At 43.0% G+C, this 22,884-nt stretch overlaps 1 protein-coding gene across 2 annotated transcripts in view; it reads right to left on the bottom strand.

Annotated features, from left to right (window-relative positions):
• Positions 1-22,884, bottom strand: part of LRP8 (LDL receptor related protein 8) — a 278,497-nt gene that overhangs the window by 82,171 nt on the left and 173,442 nt on the right. The gene's annotated exons all lie outside the window — the stretch shown is intronic.

Genomic DNA, 22,884 nt, shown 5'->3' with positions numbered 1-22,884 from the left:
TTTGCTTTGTTTGGTTGTTTTTTTTTGTTTGTTTGTTTTGGCTGCAATTTCTTTTGTACAGCAATTTCTGAATTTCATGAAGCAAGAGAGATTTCCCCTATAAGACAAGGGAGTTAGGTAGACAAGATAATCACATACTCATAGATTTTGCACACATCCAACTATAGTTGGCTAAAAATTAGAAAAGACCACAATGAAAGGCCACAATTGAGGAAGATGGCTGTGATGGTTAAAAAACAGCCTGGTTTACAGGGGAAGAAAAGGCAGCTATAAAAAATAAAAATAATAAGATAGAACAAATGGAAGGGAGGGGAACTTGATTGTATTCATAGGTATAAATCAGAAGTTAGGAATTGCAGAAAATTGATAAGGAAAGCCTAGGGACACAAGGAGAACTCTATTACACAATACAGTTAAGGAGCATTTTTTGTTTTTTAAATATTAGGAACAAAAATATCCTGACAATGGTAGTGCTCCATTACCAGATGGAAATAGCAGAATTATCAATAACAATGCAAAAAAAAATGTTTAATAAATATTTATGTTCTGTATTTGGGGAAAAAGCAGATGATGCCGTCACATCATATGGTGATGATAACCCTCCTTCCATTTCAACTAGTTTCTCTGGAGGATGTAAAACAGAAGCTACTAAAGTTAGTCATTTTTAAATCAGCAGGTCCAGAAAAGAGTTTTAAAAGAACTGGCACAGGAGCTTGCTAGACCATTAATATTGATTTTTAATAAGTCTTGGAGCACTGGGGAAGTTTCAGAAGACAGAAAGAAAGCTAATATTGTACATTTTTGGTGCACTGAAACTATTCATGAATTTGGATAGAATTCAGCAATTTCAGCTGAAAAAAAAACCGTTTTACCAATTGGAAACTTCAAAACATTTTATTTCAACATTTTCAAAATGAGCCATTTCAACATTTTGTTTCAAAATGACATTTTCAAAGACAATCTCCTGTCTGTGCATAATACAGGAGGAGAAGACCGTAAGTGGGGCTTGACATGGGGGCAAAGGGAGTGGGAAATATTCCCTAGCACATCTGGTTTTGAGGAAGAGAACATATTATGACAACTGACATTGTAATGCAATGTGATCATTGACCTGCAGGAAGGTTATGTAGTATTCACAATTTAATTGTGGGCACTACTCTAGCCATCTGTCTGTAGCAGCCAAACAGCCCGGGGGAGCAGGAGGAATGGGGAAGGTAGGGACAGAAGAATTCTATTCATGGAGAGTAGAAGAATTAGGTTAATCATCTCATTGACTGAGTAATTAGAGACATTAAAAAAAAGTAAATTAGACCAGATGAACTTGCAGGACGCAAAGACAGAAGCTGTCACTTGTCACAGTTCATCAACTCTTTGCACTGAGCCAGGCCCCCATGGCTACTGTGAGTCCAAGTGATCTTTGCATCTTTGCACTGAAGCCAACTACTCAGAACAAAATGAGGTATAAAAGAGAGAGAAATTGAACAAAATCAAAGTGAGAGTACTGGAGAAATACCCAACAGCATTTCTACAAGCTTCTTCTTAGAGATACCAAGACAATTCAAATGCAATGGGACTTAACATACTGCACAAGCCATGAAATGGTTTCCTTGTAGCAGCCGCAAATCATGCTTGGTTTATATATGGGCAGGACGGTCTCAAATCTTGCTTACAGAATTTAGTATGCTTTGGACTTATGTGACTAAAATGTTTAGTTCCTTCTATTGTTCTCCAGTCTTCACACACTTGGGAAGGAAATGGTTAATGTAGTATGTGACAGTGACCGTCAAACCTGGATATCCTGTGCTCATGTAAACTACAGCAAGGTCTGTCTTTTCAGAAATAGACCATTAAACAACTTGGTTAAAATGTCAGACACATCAAGCCCAATTTATCACAATGAACGGCAAATGCCAAGGATGGACAACAATGCTTTATTTATAAGGAGACAAGAGCAAAGGAGACAAGAAGGTTCCATTTACTCACAACAGCCAATGACACATTCTTCTTTTTCTTTACATGAGGCTACAAAGTCTTTCACAGAACCATAAAGCCTAACTGGCGCCCCACTGTTTGGCTTCCTCTTATGCCACTGCTGAGCTTTTCAGGCTCCGGACAGCATGTATATTCCAGAAAGCCCAAGAGAACAGAATTGATTTGCTTTCAGAAGACCATTTGTCAGGTTCTCACCATACAGGTACTCTGAGAGCATGCATAAAATGTAATTAAGCAACTTCTACTGGTGGGAAACCTACAAGACTTTTAATCAGCAGACTGTATCTATGAAAAAAGCATCCTTTGTGGAAATGCACCATCTTAATGATGGGGCAGTTTTTTCAGTATCTCTGTTTTAAGAATCCCCAAGACCTTTTTTTTGTTTGTTTCTTTCAGAAAGCTTTAATTAGCACAGGAGAAAATGCCAGGCAGAATGGCTTTATTTTATTAATTATTATTTCTGTCCTGTCAAGTAAATTGCTTCTCTTCCATTTCCAGTGCAGCTTTTGGATCTTTAAAACCCTACATAATGGAATCCTCATCAATGGTATGGCCTGTAATTTAAACGAAGGCTTCTTTAACCGGGGCCTCCATACAAACTGTCCTGGTATCTTCCTTCCTAAATGTTAGGAATTCCTCCCCACTCTTGAAGACCAAGGCCAAGTCAGACGCATTTTCTTGCCAGGAGATACTCCCTTTGAATTCACTGAAGGAAAGATCATGCCCTCTGTGCTTCTACTCAAGGCAAGCATTATCGCAAAAAGAAAATTGTTAGAAGCTGGTAGTCAGCAAAAAACTTAACACTGTTAAATGGAATTCTAGTTTCAATTAGGATATGCTCCTGATTTCCGGAGATTTATGACTGAGCAAGACGCATGTGATTAACAGTCATGTTCATCATGCATATGTTTGCATATATGTTCTGAATTCACAGCTAACTTATACTTTGTGCATTTCCACTCAAGGCACAGGGACTGCATGGGGTCTAAGTCAGCTCTGAATTTGTTCCTTTCTGAATTATATGTGGCTGCTATTTTACATAGCTCTAGTTTCTGTTAACATCTCCCTTCCTTATGCATTTTCCCCTCTTCATTCAGGAGCTGGAGCAGGTCTGGGAATTAGGAGAACTGGATTCTATTCCCCGTTTACTCATTGGTTCACTATGTGGCCTTAGACAAGTCACTCACGCTTCAGTTCAGTTTACTCATCTCTGTAAAACATTAAGATACTCAGTTGAAAGGTATTATAAGCATTAAGTATCCTAATTATTATTCCTATTTATCCCTTCTTCCCCTCTCCAAAAGCAAAAAGCAAACAAAGTTTTTTTCTTATAATCAGTAACACGTTTTCTATTTCTTCTAATAATCACTTACTGCTAATCATGATTGACCAAATTCACTGACACCAGCATTGAATTTGGGCTGGTGAATTCTTTTGATATTGATACAAAAGTCATAACATAACTACTTAGGGGAACTCCCCTGAAATCACTTATTTAGGTGCCTAAATATGGATTTATATATGAATAATACACACAAAAATCAAGAACACATTCGTGGGAATTCAAACAGAAAGGCTTCATACACTAGAGTGCAAAACAGATTAAGATTCCAGTCAATTCCTTCTCTTACCACATCAAGCTATATATGCTGTATGTAGGTGTATATATACAGGAGTGAAAAATTCTGTATGACCTCTCAGCTTCCACTGATGTCACTGGAACTCAATATTCAGTGGCAGAATTTGGTTCATACATTATATCTATATTTACATTTTAGATACCCAGGGGATTGTTGATAAAAAAGGAGCCTTTTACCTCTAAGGTTTCAGATCAAATCCAGCCCCAGGCCAGCATGAAACATCATGATCGGTGGCTCACATGAAATGAGACTGGGGCATCTACAGTGTTGGAATGAGGACATCAGCACACCTGGCTTCTTTGTTGGCAGTCTCAGCAGAGAGGGAAGGATGCCTGGAGACTAATCTATCCACCACACTTATTAGATGGGTCAGGATTGAGGCACATTTGCAGGACACTGGGCAGCTTGCACAGCTGTCATTTGTCTGGACCGTCTGCAGTGGATATATATGCGTGTGTATATATATATATATAAACTTTCAGTGAGTATAAAGGCAGATTATAGGGGAAAACCCTGAAGCAACTATTATTTTTGCAGCTCAAGCTAATTAACTTCTTCCAGGCTTTGAACATAAATTACTATAAATGACCCAAAGACTAATTAAGAAAGGACAATAAGAAAATATAACTACAAAGCTCAAGAAATTGCAACATCGTTAATGGGATAATAGTGATAAGCCTGATAAAATATTCACTTCTCCAGTTTGATTTGTCTGATACTGACTTGTTTTCAGAAGTTCTCTGGGGAATGGAACAGGATTTACATGGATTTAATTCTGTTGCACGAAACAGTACAGCCCAAATGCATTCTTGGGTGTTCGAAACAGAAACTGCTCTCTCTTGGGCCACATGGGTTAGAAGCCCATGGTTCTCATCCAACTCCTTTCCTCACTTAGAGATATGATTAAAATGTGCTTACTGTACCAAGGGCTCAACATGCTTAGAGCAGACAGCACGTACATTGCTTTTAGACAGATTAACACACTGCTAATTATCGTCTCTGAGATCAGAGTAAACTATAACCAGGAATTCAAAATCCCAGGATTAATCCTAATTACCAAAATAAAGAGTGACTCTGCAGAGTAACTCTGGCCTAGACTTCTACAGGAGAGGTGTCTGTATGCTTCACAATGAAGAACAGGGGCATTACAAAGCTACTTATTGTTGGGATTGACGATAAAAGTGATTCCCGGGGGTCTTGCCAGCAGCTTTAATATTTATTACATAAACTGATTTGAGCACCATGTAAAGAGGCAAGATAAGTTCTGTCACAGACTGAAAAGATTCATGGGGCCAGAATTTCAAAAGGGCCCAGGAACAGATTTGCAGTGCTCTGTACCCACAACTGGAGCCAGATTTTTTAAAGAGCTCAGCCTCCAGTAGTTCCTACCGACACTTATGGCTAGATTTTTAACACAGTTCAGTGTGTGGGGTGCCGAGCTCTGTTGCAAAATCTGGCCATTTCCTATCATCTACCCCTCCTAAAAGACAGAGTAATTGTAAGGGCTTATCTACATGAATACTTGGCTCGTGGCAAGCTGGGGTGTAAATGTACCCCCACACTAGCCTGCTGCTCACTACGAGTTCATGTCTCGCTGCTACCATGCACTAAAATTTCCCTACAGTGCACTTCAATCAATTCCTGTTTCAAATCAGTGCAGATCAAAGCACACTAGGGGAACTATTAGTGCGCAGGTACCACGGTGCTTGGCACTGTGGTTGTATAAGAAGATCTACAGGTTAAAACCAGGATTCTCTCCTCCCAAATGTGATAGTTGATTAGAGATTGCCTTCCAACAATCCATGTAACTATTTCTCATCCAGCATGCAGGAAGTCAGGGCAGAAACCCTTGGGATATAACAAAATTATATCTGATGTGACGAAAGCCCCCCAAACTTTCTTGCCATTATACATAGACACATTACTGTTACAAATTCACTCAAGATGTGTCAGGACTGACATGCTGTTTATCCTCTCTGGTTAGTCAGATTCCTCCTTTTATTCTACCTATTTAGAGAGAAAGATTGAGTTCTCACCATCCCTCTCAAATACCTGAGCAGCCTCAATTTTCTCCATCCCTATTTTACACCAGACACCCTCAGGGCCTGTTTGGCAACAACTCCACTATCGGCTAAGAGCACAACTCACCATGGAGCCTCTCACCTCCTCTCTTGAAGTGGCCAGAGAAATCCCTCCTCTCCCCACCTTTCTCTGCAAAACTAAGAGCTGGGCATGCTACCTCTCCAGATGGCTCAGCAGCTGCTGGCCTGGGAATGAGTCACCAGGATTGAACTGAACTCGGATCTTTCACATGGCGCTGTATAGCTCCTCCGCTAGGTCATGAATGGATGGACAGTGAAAGAGAGGGCAAGTGGGATATGTTAAGATGCTTAGCATAATATACTGTCTGAGAGATGTGAGATAAAGTGCTTGAAATATACAGAGTCGCTAAATATGAATGGGTATAAAACATTAGCAACAAGAACAATCTGAAATGTACTTCAGGAATATTTCCATCTTGTCAGAATTAAGTGAATGAGATAGCAAGAAGTGATTCTAGGTATTATGAGCCATTTGTCACCTCATTCCTACAGAAAAAACATACTGCCTTTCATGAGCCTACAGCCATGTGGTCACAGGGCCCATTTTCTTAGACTGGCCTACAAAGAAAATTAATGAAGCAGCAGTGCAGCTTGGGGCTAGTGTCTAGTCCAATCACTAGTGGGAAGAGCTCCCAGTCTGAGTGGAGAAACAGCAGCTTTCCATAAGCTAAACTCTGGACCCATTTGTCAGTATTTCCATGTATGTGGCTCCTTCAACCCTTTGCAATACCCTTTGCAAATCCAATTATCTACTCTGGGCTGACAATGGAGAAATATTAAAGTATAAGGATTAAATACTGCCCCAATTGAAGAATTGGGAATTCTGCCATTGACTTCAATAGGGTCAGGATTTCACCCACACACTATAGCTGAGGGTTGGCTGACTATAAGATCTGCAATACCAGATCCACTGGTGCATCCCAGCCAGTAACCTGCCTCTGATAATGGCCAATACCTGATGTTTCAGAACAAGGCTTAAAATCAAAATATACCTAACTAATTATGCCATTTGTATTCCCTTATCATTATCTTAGTTTACACGGCTCTAAATCACATAAAGAACTATTTTCACAGTGATTTGAAGAGAATAAATAATACTCATTATTTGTTATTAGTCATAAGGTTGACCAGCATTTTTTAAACTCAGGAGGGCATCAACCCTTCCTTCTGATGGTGCATAGGAATGGCTCAAGCCTCCTTACGGGAAGAGCTCATTACTCATTAGCAAATCAGCACAGAAGCAGCCTCCATTGTTATCTATGGATAAAAAATGTACAGCAGAAGAGACTTCACAAGGGCTGGTTCCACAGTACCCTGTGCACCTGCACAGATCTGGCAATAGGTCAAGGAGAGGGCATGGCCCAGGGCAGGGATTCTCAAGACAATTTTTTTGGTGGCTTCAGAGTGCAGCCACCAATGCTTGCTCTGATACTTTTTCCTAAAATACTTAATTAGCTTTAGAAAAAACAAATAAATTGGCACATAGACATGCCCAAATCATTGAAATTTATTTATTGCTAGCTAGTGAGTCTGCTGTGAAAAGTGATATTAACAAACATACAAGTATCACTTTTCACAGGAGACTTAGTCAGCCATGGCAAGCCTGGGGACAAATTAAGCCCTGGATGGGGAGGTCGGGGGAGGCAGCAGGGGCCAAGGGCAACAGTGGGGGCCCAGAGCCTGAAGCCCTGCAGCCAGACCTGAAGCCCCATGGCTGTGGGATAGGGACGGAGCCCGATGCCATGCAGCTGGAGCCTGGGGCCAGGACTGGAGCTCGAAGCCCCATTGCCAGAGCTTACCACCCCACCACCCCAGAGGTGAAGCCCAAAGCCTGAGCCGCCCCGCCCCTGGGAATGTGGGGAACTCACCAGCTGCTTGCTCCTCCAGCATTGTGCCCCAGCTGTCTCCAGAGGGGGCAGGGCTCAACCTCTGCTTGCAGCCCCAGCAGCCACCACCAAGTCAGTGCATCCAGGAGCAACAGAGAGGGGGAGGGGCCGCTGCTTTGCCCTCTCCTTCCCCCCAATCACAGCCCAGGAGGCTGAGGCCACAAGAAAAGCCCCTGGTGGCCACATTTGAGAAACACTGGTCTAGTGATCAAAAGCTGGGGAATGAGAGTCAGGACAGCTGGGTTCCAATCCCAGGTCTGCCACTTAATGAGATATAATCTGGGCCAGTCACTTAGGGCAAGTCTACACTACAAAATTAAGTCAACCTAAGTTACGTTGTCGCACACCCACCACAGTAATTACATCACTTTTGAATGTCCACACTACGCTCCTTGTGTTGGCAGTGCGCGTCCTCACCAGGAGCGCTTGCACTGATTGAAATGTCTGCATGAGGCATTGTGGGACTGCTTTTGAAAGCCAGTAACAGTCAGTGTAAGCAATGAAGTGTCTACACTGACAAGGAATTGACCTAACTACATCAACCTAAGCACTATGCCTCTTGCGGAGATGGAGTTATTAAGTCGGTGTAATGGGAGAGTTACATCACTGGGAGCTACATTTTAGTGTAGACGCTCAGAGTTAGGTCAACATAAGCTGCTTCACATTGACCTAACTCTGTAGTGTAGACCAGGCTTTAACCTTGTGTGCTTCAGTATCTTCCATCTCTAAGATGGCATAGTACCTACCTGCCTTGTAGAAGAGTTATGACGCTTCCTTCATTAAATGCATGTGAAGAACTCTGAGATCCTTGGATGGAAAGGTGCTACAGAAGCAGAGGCTCCTTCTGTGTATCACATGTAGGTTTTATAAACCTTGACTGTATCTATCCCTTTAACAGGAACATACAGTGCTTCCCATTCAGGGTTTATCTTCAGAGAAGAATTTAGTTGTTCTTTTCTGCCATCTCCCTTCTGCTTCACTAGACACTCCTCCGTCTAATTCAGTCAGATAAAACCACCCTTAAACCTTGTCTTTATCACTAGTATTTTTATTACATTTGAAAAAAACAAATCTCCAGCACTGATTAACAAAAAGCTGGATTCCCTATATGCAAGTCCTTCAAATTCCTTTGCAATATTTACAATGTCTTTTTAGCTCTGCTGGTGAGGAAGCTTTGGACCTGGAGCCTCACTGCTAGTGTGCTTAGTCTGTGTGCTGATAGGCAGAGAGTAATCATGAAGAACACTAAGTAAAAATACAATGCAAAGTTGTATGAATTAACTAAGGAATGAGAAACAGATGAAACAGAGTCTGCAGAAGAGGCTTTCAGGGTACCAGGAATGTGCTGGGCAAATAAATAAAACAATTTAAAAAATTTGCTCAAAGTTATTTCTATATAGGCGTCTAGTGGGAAAACTACTAAACATTCTGTTTTATAAGGGAGAGATATTTTTCCACTATCGATTTCACTAACAAGGCAACAATGAGGCTCAAAAATCAAATGGCTTTGGTTGAAAGAACTTGAAAACATACCAAGTGTTCCCTTCTCTCTCTCAATATTCTTTAAACTATCTATTTTTAGAACCAGCTTGGTAGTCACTGATTTAGCACACTGCTCTGCACAAAACTGACACCTGACATCAATCTGCCCTCTTACTGCCAGTTGTAAAGAGGGAGACTGCTACTCCGTCCAGGTACACCTGGCACTTTTGAATGAAAAGTAGGCAAATAAGGTCAGAAAAATAGGAATTGGTCCTATTCTTGGCCCAAACACTGAATCTTTATTTTGAATAAACAAAAATCACACCACCCTGAGATGAATGCTGCATACTCTGAGCATGCTCAGTCAGAATGTAGGATTTCTAAAATGGTGCCTTGGCAAAGAGCCGTGTGTGTGTGCGCGGGGTGGGTGGTGTAGAATCATAGTTCTGAGGTAAATGACAACAGTGAACATGTGCAAGATTGGTGGCTACTGAGCATGTGCAGTAAAGGGTGAGTGTCAGAAAGGTCAGTTAGGTAAGCAGATAGCTGGTCAGAGCCCACACATACAGGTCACAACTTGTTTTAAAGGTCAGAGCTGTCAACCAGAATGCTGAGGTAATGGTCAAGACTGAGCATGTGCGGGTGAAGTAACTCTTTTTAAGAATAGGAAGGTATATAAAGAAAGAGCTACAATGTTGCATAAAAGGCCTGCTGCCAGCAATAGTTTTAGAGTCCAGAGGCTGAGGCTCAGAAGGAGAGAGGCATGTGGGGAGAGTTGGGAAGCCAGCAAGAGAAGCCAAAGAAAAACTGCTGCAGAGAGAGAAAAGAAAGCTGGAGCGGAGGAGAGCTGACTGACCAGGAACTGAACAGCAACAGCTGTGATTTTTAAAAGAAAACAGCAAGGGATTTATAGAGTAAGCTTAATATTATTTTAATTATAGTTTACTATAATGATAGTATAGAATAGTACATAGAATTAGTATGTGTGTGTTTGTGTTTTAATTATATTTTACTTATGTAAAGTGTAAAGCAATTTAAGATCCGCTGTCAGCAATTTGTTGCAAACTGGCCACTTGCAACAAATTGCTTCACTTAAACTACAATAGCATATAGTTTAAATGATTGTAAGTGCTCTTTAACTTGCAATAAGCGATTTGTGTCTCAGAAATTTTGTGCCTTGTTTAGGATTTTTAGATCATACTGTAATAGGAATTTATTAGTTACTTTAATAAAAAGATACTTGGTTTTGGAAAGAATACAGCCTGTGTCAATTACTTTATCAGAAGGCCATATCAGTGTCCTTCGGTGTTTTCCTTAGCAACGCTGGGAACTTTTCCCTCGGGAAAAACAGACTAAGGGGGAGCAATAGGCAGGTTATTATAGCAGCATCCCAAAATTAATTTTTCGGGGTAACACAGGCTGTGAAGTCTCATGTTTGTGAGCTCCGAGAAAAGAGAGGAGCCTTCAAAGGGGAGGTCCTAGATGGACTGTTGGACCTCATGAGGAAGCCCAGAGAATTGGAGCCAAGAACAACACGTCATGGTGACAGCAGAGGCCAAGATGGCAGCAGCCAGGGCCACCTGGAGAGAAGTCCTGGCCACGTTCCTACCCTCCTCCATGAGGGCAACGAACTCCTGCCTTGAATCTTGGGGCATGGAGTCCTGAAATTTAGCCAAGGAGTCCCATAGATTATAATTGTATCTCCCCAGCAAAGCTTGCTGGTTGGAGATACGTACTTGAAAGCTACCCGTCGAATAAGCCTTTCTTCCAAACACAAGTTTGTTTCAGGTTACACTCGACTGGCCCTGCTGTCCCTCTCATTTGCTGCAGACACCACCAGGGACTTTGGGGAGGAGGGGAAGGCCAGAACAAGTATTCGAACCTGCTCGCTGGAACATAATACTTTTTCTCTGCCCTCGCTGAGGTAGGGGGCAGAGAAAAAGGAGTTTGCCACAGCCTTGACCGGTCCCATCACCATGTCACTGATAGTTAAAGCCACCTTGGAGGGCGCTGCTGCAGCCAGGTTATCAATAAGGCTGTGTGATGTCTCTTTGATCTCCTCACTTGTCAGACCCAGGTTTGCAGCAACCCACTTCAGAAGGTCCTGACAGTCCCTAAAGTCATCCTGCAGAAGCAGGCTACTGAATCCCACGACAGCCACTTCTGGGGAAGATGAGGAGAAGGCTTGCACCAGAGGAGGGGCTTCTTCCTCTGCCACTGCCTTAAGTATCTCAACTGGAGCCACCTCTGGAACATTGGTACCGGGGTTGATACCAGAGTCGGGGGTCCGGTGCCGAGTGGGAAGGAGCGGTAGTCCATCTCATGGAAACCACCAAGTAGGAGCATGGGAGGCAGGGCCCGGTACTGGGGGACACACCCAGGAATTCCAGTAAGGCCATTGCATAGGCCAGTGACCCACTGGCCAAGTGCCAGCAGGGGGACTGGCACTGAAGTCCGGGGACACATAGGCTGGGACAGGTGGTCGGCTTTAGGTTGCATGTAAGGCTCTCTTTCGGACTCAGGAGTCTTCTCTCAAAGACCACAGCAGAGTGGTACCCGCTTCTGCTTCCATGCAGTGCCAGGATTCTGGGGACCGGTGGCAGATCAGAGGTGATCAGGACATGGGATCAGGGACAGCTTGCCCTTTAAGATTGCCTGGGGGCCTGGTGCCGGGAAGGAGCCTCCCGCTCCTTGTTCCCTCCTGCTTCCCATCACCAGAGCTGACGGGCATCCCACTGGAGTTGGAGGGACCGGAAGAGAAAGCAGGTCCCTAGCCGCTTGGAAGCTATCTATTTACACTATGTACATTAACACTAATTACAAAAACTATATACGCTGAACTATGATAACTAATAAATAAGTTAGAGTCCAAAAACCACTGGGAAGAAAGTCTTGCCAGAGCAAGAGGGGTTATTCCAGCAACCGTCACAGGTGGTAAGAAGGAACTGAGAGGGTGCATGGCCCTTATATTGGTGCATAAGTCCACAGCTCCTTAGGGCGTTAGAGCCGACCTGATGGATACCACTGAAGGAAAAATCTCCAGCAACGGCGCACGTGGCAAACAAACACCTAATATGGAATGGACATGAGCAAGCACTCAAAGAAGAATTCTGAGTTCTAATCTCAGCTCTGCCACTGACACCCTTTGTGCCCTTATGTAAATCTCGTAACTATGTCTGTTTCTCTACCTGTAAAACAGGGATAATATCTACTTCGCAGCGGTGTTGTGAGGTTTATCATTCTTGCTAATGTTTGTGAAGCTCTTTGGAGTTACAAAGAGCCACATAGTATTAACATTGAACTGGAAAACTCACCTTCTTTTTTGCCTTCCCCTTAGACGGTACATATCAAACTAAGCACTTAATTTTAACCAGTTGAACTGAATCTGAGCTGTGGACTTGCTCCACAATTTCTGGGGCACCAAACGGAGAACCTTGGCAATCTTGGAGCTGCAATGCTATAAGGGAATAGACTTTAAAACCAAGGGCCTCCAGGTAAAGTCACCCATTTCTCCCTTTAATCCAGTGGTTCTCAATCTTTTGTAATAGTGGCCTATTTCACATAGCAAGCCTCTGAGTGCGACCCGCCCTTATAAATTAAGAACACTTTAACACCATTATAAATGCTAGAGGCGAAGCGCGGCTTGGGTTGGAAGCTGGCAGCTCGCGACCCCCCCATGTAATAACCAAACGACCCCCTGAGGGGTCCCGACCCCCAGTTTGAGAACCCCTGCTTTAATCCATTCCCTCCCCACTACATACCCCAGCAGGGTGATCTCTCTCTCCAGCAGGAGCACTCTCAGACTCCGTCCTCACAGATGATTACATGGCATGTTATTGAGACCTGGACAGAGTTCTCAGTGGCTTTAATGGGACTTTTTCTACATTGGGAGTCTTTCAAATTGAAAGGAACGAATTGTTTTTACTGGGAACATCAGAGTGAGAAGGATACTGGTATCCACTGACTTCTCCATCCCCACCCTAGAATTCTACATAATATTCATGCCACATCACTGTTCCACCCTTACTGTGCTGGACCCAAAAGGATAATGCTAGAAGGAGAGTTATTTCCTACACATTCTGGCAGATTTAACTCTGGATTTTCTTGCTTTAGATGAATTAAATAGACCCTTAACTTTACTTGAGGATTTTAAACCTGTCTTAAGGGACTATCAAAGGAATTAACAAAACTCAGCTGCCTGAGGTAGCTCTTGAACTAAAGATTGGATTAAATTGTACTGGAAAAGTTAGATATACTTTAAAATAATCACTTAAGACAGAGGGCTGCCTCTGTGAGGTGGTCTTTAGTGTAGGTTAAGTACACAGAGAGAATGTGGTTTTGAGCTAAAAAGATCAAAGTCTGTGTCACACGGAATAGGGGTGGAGTGAATTTGTTAGTCAGCTAATTTGATAAATGAAGATTTGTAGGTTGGGATGAGCCTCATATATAAAAGATGTGAAGAAAATTCAAATGACACGCATAATGAGTGACTTGGGGATTGTCTGGGGCCATGTAATAACCATGTAACATAGGAACTGCTAAACATATAGGGCCAATTTCTGTTCTCAATTACTCCCGTGAAACGTCACTGACTTCCACTGATGTAATGGATGAGAGACTTTGGCTTGTAAATTAAAACTTAAAATGTTGTACATAAATTAGCAGGCAATAAGTTCATAAACTGCATTATATAATTTTCCCCATGGCAGTCACTGTTTCCTGCTCTCACCACTTTAACAGCCAACTGGAAAGTTACTGGATGTCCAATACTATCTAAAGATAAGGTAGTTGGTATCAGTTGAACTTGTAATGAATATTTATGCTGTTAATTACATAACCTTCCATCAGTACAGTAGTTCTGCTGTTCACCAAGGACACAGATTAAACAGCTTTTCTGCTTTAGAATTTCTTTATAATTAATAATATATTCTTAGCCACTTCTAAATATAAAACTATAATTAGATACTTTAAAGAATGCAGGCTGCACCTTTCACAAAACTCTTCTTTTGATCAAAAGAAAAAGAACTGGAGTTTGTTCAAACAGTGGAACTTACCTTTAACTGTGAACTGTCTTTTCTGTTAATTTCCCCGAGAGTCTAGTCCTGAAATGCAATGCTGCCTATTTCCAGCAGATGGTGACAGAGAATCCTGTCAACTAAAACTTTCCTTCAGCTAAAATTTAGTCTCCTGTTATTGCTGTTTTTTGCACAGACTCAAACTGTACAATAATGCCATCTGTTATATAGGGTCCAGTTCTGCAATTCCTACTCACACTGAACAATACCTAACTGTATGAGCACTCTGACTGAAATAAATGGGACTGTTCTCAGGGTAAATAATTGCTCATTGTGAGCAAGGGTGGCAGAATCAGCCTGATCATGTCTTTCATCCGTGCAACATCATCTTAAGGTACGTCTACACTGCAGCTGGAGGAGTAAATTCCCCTCTCGAATAGATGTACATGCACTTGCTTTGATTAAGGTAGCCCACTAAAAATAGCAGTGTAGTCACAGCAGAGCCATCGGTTAGTCGCCCAAGTACCAACCTGTCTGCACCCTAGGTAAGTATTCAGGCAGCTATCTGATGCCGCTGCTTCAGCTACATGGCTATTTTAGCACACTACCACAATCAAACCTAGCACGTGTACATCTACCAGAGCTGGAAATCACCTTCACCTGCAGGGCAGACACACCCTAAGCAGGTCTGCTTGTTTTTCATTCCCCAACCCCATCCCTTTTTTTTGTATAGGAAAGGAAAGATCTCCAAGAACTGCATAGCAAAGATGGGGTTTCTTGCCATCCTGTGTCTTGTTTGAGAATCCCAGAGAGCCTGCAAGGGGAAGACCAGTGCTCCACTCCTTCCCCTCTCCAAGACTCAGGATGTTTTCCCTTTAATAGCTCTTTTTCAGCTTTGGGAATTCCTTTCCAAGTAATTTGTGTGGGTGAGTGAATAAGGTGCAGATGGGGTGTGAAAATCAGTTAACTATTTGTCTTCTTGCTCTAAATTGCTGCATCACTCCATCTTCACTTCTCCCAGAGAGAAAACATTTTCTTTCCCTGTCGAGGTGGTTAACTGAATGATGCAGTTTGGCTGCAGCTCAGCTGAAGCTGGGATGAAAGATTAGTATTTCCAAGTAAACAGGAGGGTTTACACACAGGGTTTGTTTCCCCTGCCCCTTACCTGCCTGTGCCTTCTGGGGCTGAGTCTCAGAAAGGAATAAAGCTGCTAGCTACTTCTTGGCTATTAGAAGTGATTGGAACCCGCTCAGACCATCTGTGGCTAATTGAAAGTCCCAGGTGCAGTAATTCCCAAACAGCAGAACCCGCAGCAGATTGGAGTGTCTGGAATATGCTGGGCCAAATTGTTGACTGGTGTAAACTGGTGCAGCTCCATTGAAGTCTATTTACACTAGATTAGAACGGAATAGATTTTCAGGCCACAAGGGGCCACTGTGTGATGAGTTACCCCTGTGCTACATCTGAGCATGAGTGCCTCTGACCCTGAGCCTGCTTAAACCAGGGGTGAAAGTAAGTTAAAGGATTTACCAGTATGCCGGAGTCCTGAGCAGGGGACGTGGCCTCAGCCGGAAGAGGCAAGGCCTTAAATCCCCGGGCCCTTTAAATCTTGATTCTTTGGGTTCTTTGGCCTTTGTTATGCAGGAGTTCAGGTTAGATTATCATAATGTGTCGGTCTTCACAGGTAGCTGGCTGAGGCAGGAGCAGATGCAGACTGGAGCAGAGCAGGGGCTGGCTAGAAGGGGACCAGGAATAGCCTGTCAGAACTAATAGGCAAAGGGAGTGCTCCTGGCCAAGTGGTGACATTGAGCAGACTAGAGAGACTGCAACCTGTAAAAACCACTATATCTGCTCTGGGTTCACCTGGGTGAGTCCTTGCCTCTGGATTGGCTGAACTCTGGTTGAATAGCATGAGCCCTATCACAAAGCTGCAGGCATTTGCTTCTTATGATCATCACACTCAGTCTCAGGAATGACTCATTGGGCTTAAGCCAGAGGTGAAAGTAAGCCAGTGTGCCCTGGTACGGTGTACCGCAAGAGCTGGTGCACTGTACCAGGACCGGCTTTCCCACACGGCAATTTAAAGCCCTGGGGTAGCGGCAGCGGGGCTCCGGCGGGGATATAAAGGGCACCGAGGCTCCAGCCGCTGCTACCGCCCCGGCCCTTTAAATCCCTGCTGGAGCCCCGCAGCCGAAGCCCTCAGGTAGTAGCAGCAGGGCTCAGGCGGGGATTTAAAGGGCCGGGGCAGTAGTGGCTGCTGGAGCTCCGAGCCCTTTAAATCCCCGCCTGAGCCCTGCTGCCCGAGCCCTGGAGTAGTGGTGGCCAGGCTCCGGCAGGGATTTAAAGGGCACCGGAGCTCCAGCGGGGTGTAGCGGGGGCTCAGGGCAGGGAGTTGAGGTGCAGGAGGTGTGCAGGGTATGGCAGGGGGCTCAGGGTAGGGAGTTGGGGTCTAGGGGACAGGAGGGGTGAGGGGTGCAGCAGGGGGTCGCGGTGCAGGGTGCGGCAGGGGGCTCACGGCAGGGAGTGCAGGAGGTATGCAGGGTGCGGCAGGGGGCTCAGGGAAGACAGTTGGGGTGCAGGAGGGGTTCGGGGTGTGGGCTCCGGCCTGGCGCTGCTTACCTAGAGCGGCTCCGGGGTGGCAGCAGTGCACACCGGGGCAAGGGCAGGCTCCCTGCCTGCCCTGGCCCCACTCCACTCTGCTCCACTCCAGGAAGCAGCCAGAACCACGTCCCTGGAGGAAGGGGGACACAGGGCTCCATATGCTGCTCTTGCCGGTCCTCCAGGTACCTCCCCCGAAGCTCCCATTGGCCGCAGTTCCCCATTCCCGGCCAATGGGAGCTGCAGGGGTGGTGCCTGGAAGCGAGAGCAACAGAGTCCTCTGCCCTCCCCCCGCACAGGGGCCGCAGGAACATGGTTCCGGCCGCTTCAGGGAGCGGCGTGGGGCTTGCAGCGCCACGGGGGTCAATCCCGCAGGCTGGATTCGGCCCGCGGGCTGTAGTTTGCCCACCCCTGGCCTGAAAGTAGGCCCGGGGGGGGGGGGGGGGCAGGGAGCTTGGCGGGCCACATGAAAGAATCCCGCAGGCCGCATGTTTGAGACCCCTGCGTTAGGCTGTGTTAAAATGCATATTGTTCAAATGCGCTCACCTTACCAAGGTCAGTCTGTATCACTCACTTGTCCCATCATTATTTACCAATTCACTTTTGTGTCATCTAAAATTTTACCAAGAATGATTTACTATTCTCTTCCAGATCACTGATAAAGATGATAAATAGCACTGGGCAGAGAACAGATTCCTGCAGAACCTCAACAGAAGCATCCCCATTGAATGATGAGTCACCATTTACAATTACTTTTTGCCACCTATCCGTTAACCAGTTTTTAAAGGGGGCTGCATTGTTTTTGTATATGACTAACATTTTTATTATATTGCCAATGTATTCTGTCAAATGCCTTACAAAAGCCTGACTATGTTATGTCAACACAATTATCTTTTATCAACCAATCTTGTGAGCTCATTAAAAACAAGTTTGACTGACAACAGTTATTGTCCATAAAATCATGTTGACTGTCATTAATTATGCTACCATCATTTAATTCTTTACTGGCTGTGTTCGATATTAACCTTTCCATGATTTTATCCAGGTTTGATGTCATGCTAACCACCCTATCATTTCTCATATCGTCCTATTTAATCTTTTAAAATATTGTCACATTAGTTTTTTCCAGTTCTCTGAACTTCCCCAGTGTTCCAAAATTTGTTAAAAAATCAACATACATGGTTCAGAGACCTAATTTGCCAATTCTTTTAATACTTGTGGGTGCAAGTTATCCAGTCCTGCCAATTTAAAAATGTTTAATAGCTGCTCTTTAATATCCTCCCTAGCTACTGATGGAATATAATGTATTTCACTACTACTGCAAGATCATGCATCGTCCTGCTTCTTTCTGAATACAAAAGAGAAATATTTATTAAATACTTCTGCCTTTGCTGTGTCATGATTTACAAATTTATCATCCTTATCTACTATTGGAGCTATACCATTGCTAGGTTTGATATATTTTTTCCCATTTAATTTTTATTATAATGGTTTTCAGCTTTGAGAAATTGGCCTTTGTAAAAGCATCACACATACAAACACACACACACATGCACGCGCGTATTTGGTTCGGACTATATTCTGTTTGTACATAACAAATTAAATTAGATTGCAGTTACTTGCACATAGGCAACCATCAGTTTTTAATTCAGCGATCAATTCTTGTTTATCTGTCAGAATCTGACCATAAACTGTGGTATCAGAAGCCAGGGGACTGTTATGCAATGCAGTCCATTGAGTCCCAAGAGCTAGATATACACGTCTTTTTCTTAACATGCTTAATAAAAAGTTATGCCTTTATTATAAGGTATACAGCCTAGCTAAAATATCTAGAAATGTGATTTCTGGCAGAAGGAGCCTGATCTAGATTAGAAATTACTGCAATTTGTTTAATTAAGCAATTTATGACTTTCAACTTGAAAGATCACATCATTTCTCATGGAGGTCATATGTGATTTCCCTTCTAGAGACATAAAACTGAAGGCAGTCTGATTCAGAATTACCATCCCATTTTCTAATCTCAAGGAACTGCTGAGAATGTCTGAGGTACATGGGCCTGCCCCCCTCAATCATTTTACATTTGCTGTTCAGAAAGATCTTAGTTACAATGGAACAAGTGGGAACCCCCAAACCAGTGCACTCCCTGTCTTTGTGCTGTCTTCCCCGAAAGAAAACAGACATCAACCTGCTAATCTCCTTCCTGGAGAAGCAGAGTATGCCTGGCAGATGTTTTGGCCTGCCTTGCCTTTGTAGTCTGGGACTGGTGGTGTTGAAGCATTAGATCAGGAATTCTGACGGGTCCCTTTACAAGCTCCTAACTGCAGTTAATGGCAAAGGTTGAGCTGAATCCGAACAGATTTAGAAGCAGTCAAAATTTAAAAGAAACTATCCTTCAAGTGCCCCCTAAACAACAATCTGAGGTAGAAAAAGCATCTGAATATTGGAACTATCCATTTCTCTGTTGGACGCACAAAGTACTATGGGGGATGTGGAAAAAGCAAACTTATGATATTCACAAACCAAAGACCTGTTTCTGGCTGCTGGAAGGAAACAGGTGCCATAGTTTCAATATCCAGACTGAACTGGGCAGTTTGTAGAAGTAGCTGTTTTTGTACCCTCTGTAAATGTATTACATTTCCAAAGCAGCTTATTTTAATCAAAGTTATCATTCCAAAGGACACAACATCCTGATTCCGTAATAAATCATAATACCAATCTATGGTTTACCCCAGCATTCAGATTGCAGTAGTACTTGATCCACTTATTCTGGGAGCACTACACCATGTGGAAAGCCAAATGCAAACTGTGTGTGCAGACTGCTGGACACATACATTGTGCTTCCACTCGCTTGAGCCTGCAACTCTAATCTTTCAGTTTAGAGCAGAACATTTGGTTGGACTGGTGAGTATATTGGTTCTAGATCCACTGCATAAACAAATCTAACCAGGTATCTGCTGCATAGACAGGGGAGGTGTGTTACTGTTTCTGATTATGCAAAAGTGTAGGGTTTTTCTTAAATCTATATACTGCATATGACAATATTTGGGACCAAATTCTGCCTAGATTTACATGCAGTGCACTCCTGACTGAAATCAAAGGTTGCATGGATATAAATGAGGGCAAAAACTGACCTACACCGTATGTATTGTCTCTCTCTCTCTTTCATTTGACACTCACTTTTTATCTCCGCTCCTAAGACTCTAATTTAGAATTCTGAGGATCTCTGGGGAAGAATGTAAGTAATTACTGTACAGAGAAAGTAAATCAGCATGTTTGCTGATTTGAACTATCAAAATTCCTCCTTTGGTGCAATGGGAGAGACCATGTCTCAAAAGCTGAAGCCTGCAGCCCTAGTTCTCATAATATCTGATAGGCAGACAGGAATATATTCTTTCTTCTGGGAGATGGGTAACATGACAGCTTCCAGTTTTACACACTGGTGGGGAAAAAAAAACTCTTTCCAAGCCATCAACATGGAAACTAAATGAGAAACTCTGATTGAATAGGAAGAATATACAGAATTGTGATTTAGCCACAAAACAGCCATAGCTGGCCTCAAATCATAAGCTTCCTGATTTAGCTTAATTGTTGAACACTCACCTGGGAACCTGGACACCAGATTCCCCTCTCACAACTGCTTCTCCTAGTACAGGGCTTGGGTCATCCAATTCAGTGGTTTCAGGAAAGCATTTGTGCTGATCCCCCAGTTGTACATATTTGGTAGAATCATAGAAATTAAGTTATAGAAAATACTTAATAGGTCAAATAATCCATCTCACTCCATTTTCCTACTGACTCTTAAAATTGGCCAGGCAATGGGGCTTCCACCATTTGAGAGAATACTCCACCATCTAACATATATTATGGAAAGGATATTTTTCCTGATTATTTTAGATTAAACTGAACTTTCCTTAACATCATTCTACTACTTCTAGCTATAATCACTTAGAACATGCTACACAGATCCTTCCTCAGTATTTAAAAAGCATCACCAATTGAGTCCTCTGATTAAAGCAGGTGCAAATGGAAAGGTACACACGTCTACATTGCTAAAATAGGAGTCTCATCACAGACTGGTATGTTTCCTGAAGCCAATAACTTTTTACAATAAAGTTTTAAAATGTATAATAATTTCTTATTACAAATCAACAGAAAGGGAACCCCACAAGTCTATCTGTATATCAGAAAAATCACCACAAAAACACTGCAGACTCCATTTAAATTATCTATGAACAGCATGAGCTTAATTCAAGAACAAAGCAAAAGCCTCAGTGTGACTTAGAGGCCTATTGGTGCCAAACAATAAAGGTTTCACTGTTCTTTAAAAGCAACTCCTGTCTCAGACAAGACAAACTCACGACACCTAAGACACCACTTTCCTGGGATTTATTCCTAATGGGTAGCATGTGAGGTCTCTACTGAAAGCTTGTATTGATACTCATACCAGTGTGAGATGTGCGTTTGCTTACTATTTAAGGACTAATGTAACAACATTGAACATTACGCCCTCAGAGTTTTAGAGGTAAAGTGAGTCACCAGAGAATCATGTGTCTCGGTGCTGACCCATTCAAGCAGGAGGCAGTTGTCACCTCCCTCTGACTAGCTGATTAGGTCATGTATTGCTCAACTGTCCACCTTTGCACCAACCTGGAAAAGTCAATGGAAAATCATCAAAGCTAAACTATAAACATCGAAACCATCTGACAGTGAAAAGGAACAATCCGACGGCGAGGGGAGTGCCCTGTCTGCGAACAGAGACAAGAGACTGATTCAGTATATCACAGGGTGGAGAAAGACGCTCTGGGTCATTCACTGAGAAGATACGTTGATGAGCCAGGGTGCTTCACCTAAAACTAGGTCCTGGCTCCTTGGGGCTGGCAAACGCTTCAAGAGACTAAACTTTTGGGGTCAGAATCTACTTTATTAGCTAGGAAAGGTAACTATTAATAAGTGCAGGCCCAGTCGACATTTTATTATCTTGTTCTGTATGTAAACCATTTCTTTACATCATTCACATTTGTTCCTAGTGGAATCTCTATTTTTTCTTAAACATATTGCCTTTTGTTTTACTATAATTGAAGTCAAGTGCTGTGTGTGATACAGGAAGAGTGGTCTACAGTAAAACTGGCAATCTGAGGTACACTGTTCCTTTGGGAATGGAGGATCTGGAATTTTTGTGCGTATCCAGTGATCGGGGCTGGACACCACAGGGGGACACGTCAAAGGGACTCGAGGGCTGGGGTACATCTATTGTCGACTGGCAGGACTGGTGTGGGCCAGAGGAGAGTGCTGGTGGTGTTAGGGGGCTGACACCCATATGGCATGGCATATGCCAGACTCCCTCATGCTGGAAGAAGGTGGCAACAAGACGACTCACAGCTCTGGGTGCCCTGAGAAGCGTCACCATCAGACTTACCATAACACAAAACTCCCCAATCCTACTTCCTGTATAAATCCTAATACTGGATCCCTTACACATGCATGCACTGACAGAGGCTCACATACCTGGCACAAAGTAATTTCTTTAATTAACAAAACACAGAAGATTGAACATTAAGGCTGAAACCTATGCTTATTTCAGTGAATATCTAAGGGTCCTTGAATTCTATTTTTTTAAACACATTTTCTGTGAAATTGTCCTTCTAAAAATATTACTATATTTTAAAGCAAACCAGGTGTACTGGTTAAACTAGGATAATCTGCAAAAAGAAAAGGAGTACTTGTGGCACCTTAGAGACTAACAAATTTATTTGAGCATAAGCTTTCGGATGCATTTGTTAGTCTCTAAGGTGCCACAAGTACTCCTTTTCTTTTTGCGAATACAGACTAACACGACTGCTACTCTGAAACCTAGGATAATCTGGTAATTCAAGGAGTTTTGACATATGAGAAACAAGCAAAATTCTGTTTTTCTGTGTTCCTGGTATTTAAATAGCTAAAACATTTCCCTCTAAACTTTCACAGCCAAGATATAAAACTTCAATTATGGAGAGTAATAAGGGAAATTCTGTCCCTGAGCCATAAAGCATTAACAGGTGCTGGGACAACACAATACTATTCTTTATACTCTACTGGGCTGATTTTCAGAGGATCTGAACAACCCCAACTGCCAGTTAACATAACAGTAACCATAGGTATTCATCACTTTTTAAAAATCAGGCCATAAAAG

The sequence above is a fragment of the Natator depressus genome, chromosome 8 (genome assembly GCF_965152275.1).
Source record: "Natator depressus isolate rNatDep1 chromosome 8, rNatDep2.hap1, whole genome shotgun sequence".
In the NCBI taxonomy this organism is placed as follows: domain Eukaryota; kingdom Metazoa; phylum Chordata; order Testudines; family Cheloniidae; genus Natator; species Natator depressus.
This window is presented reverse-complemented; position numbering and strand designations above follow the sequence as displayed.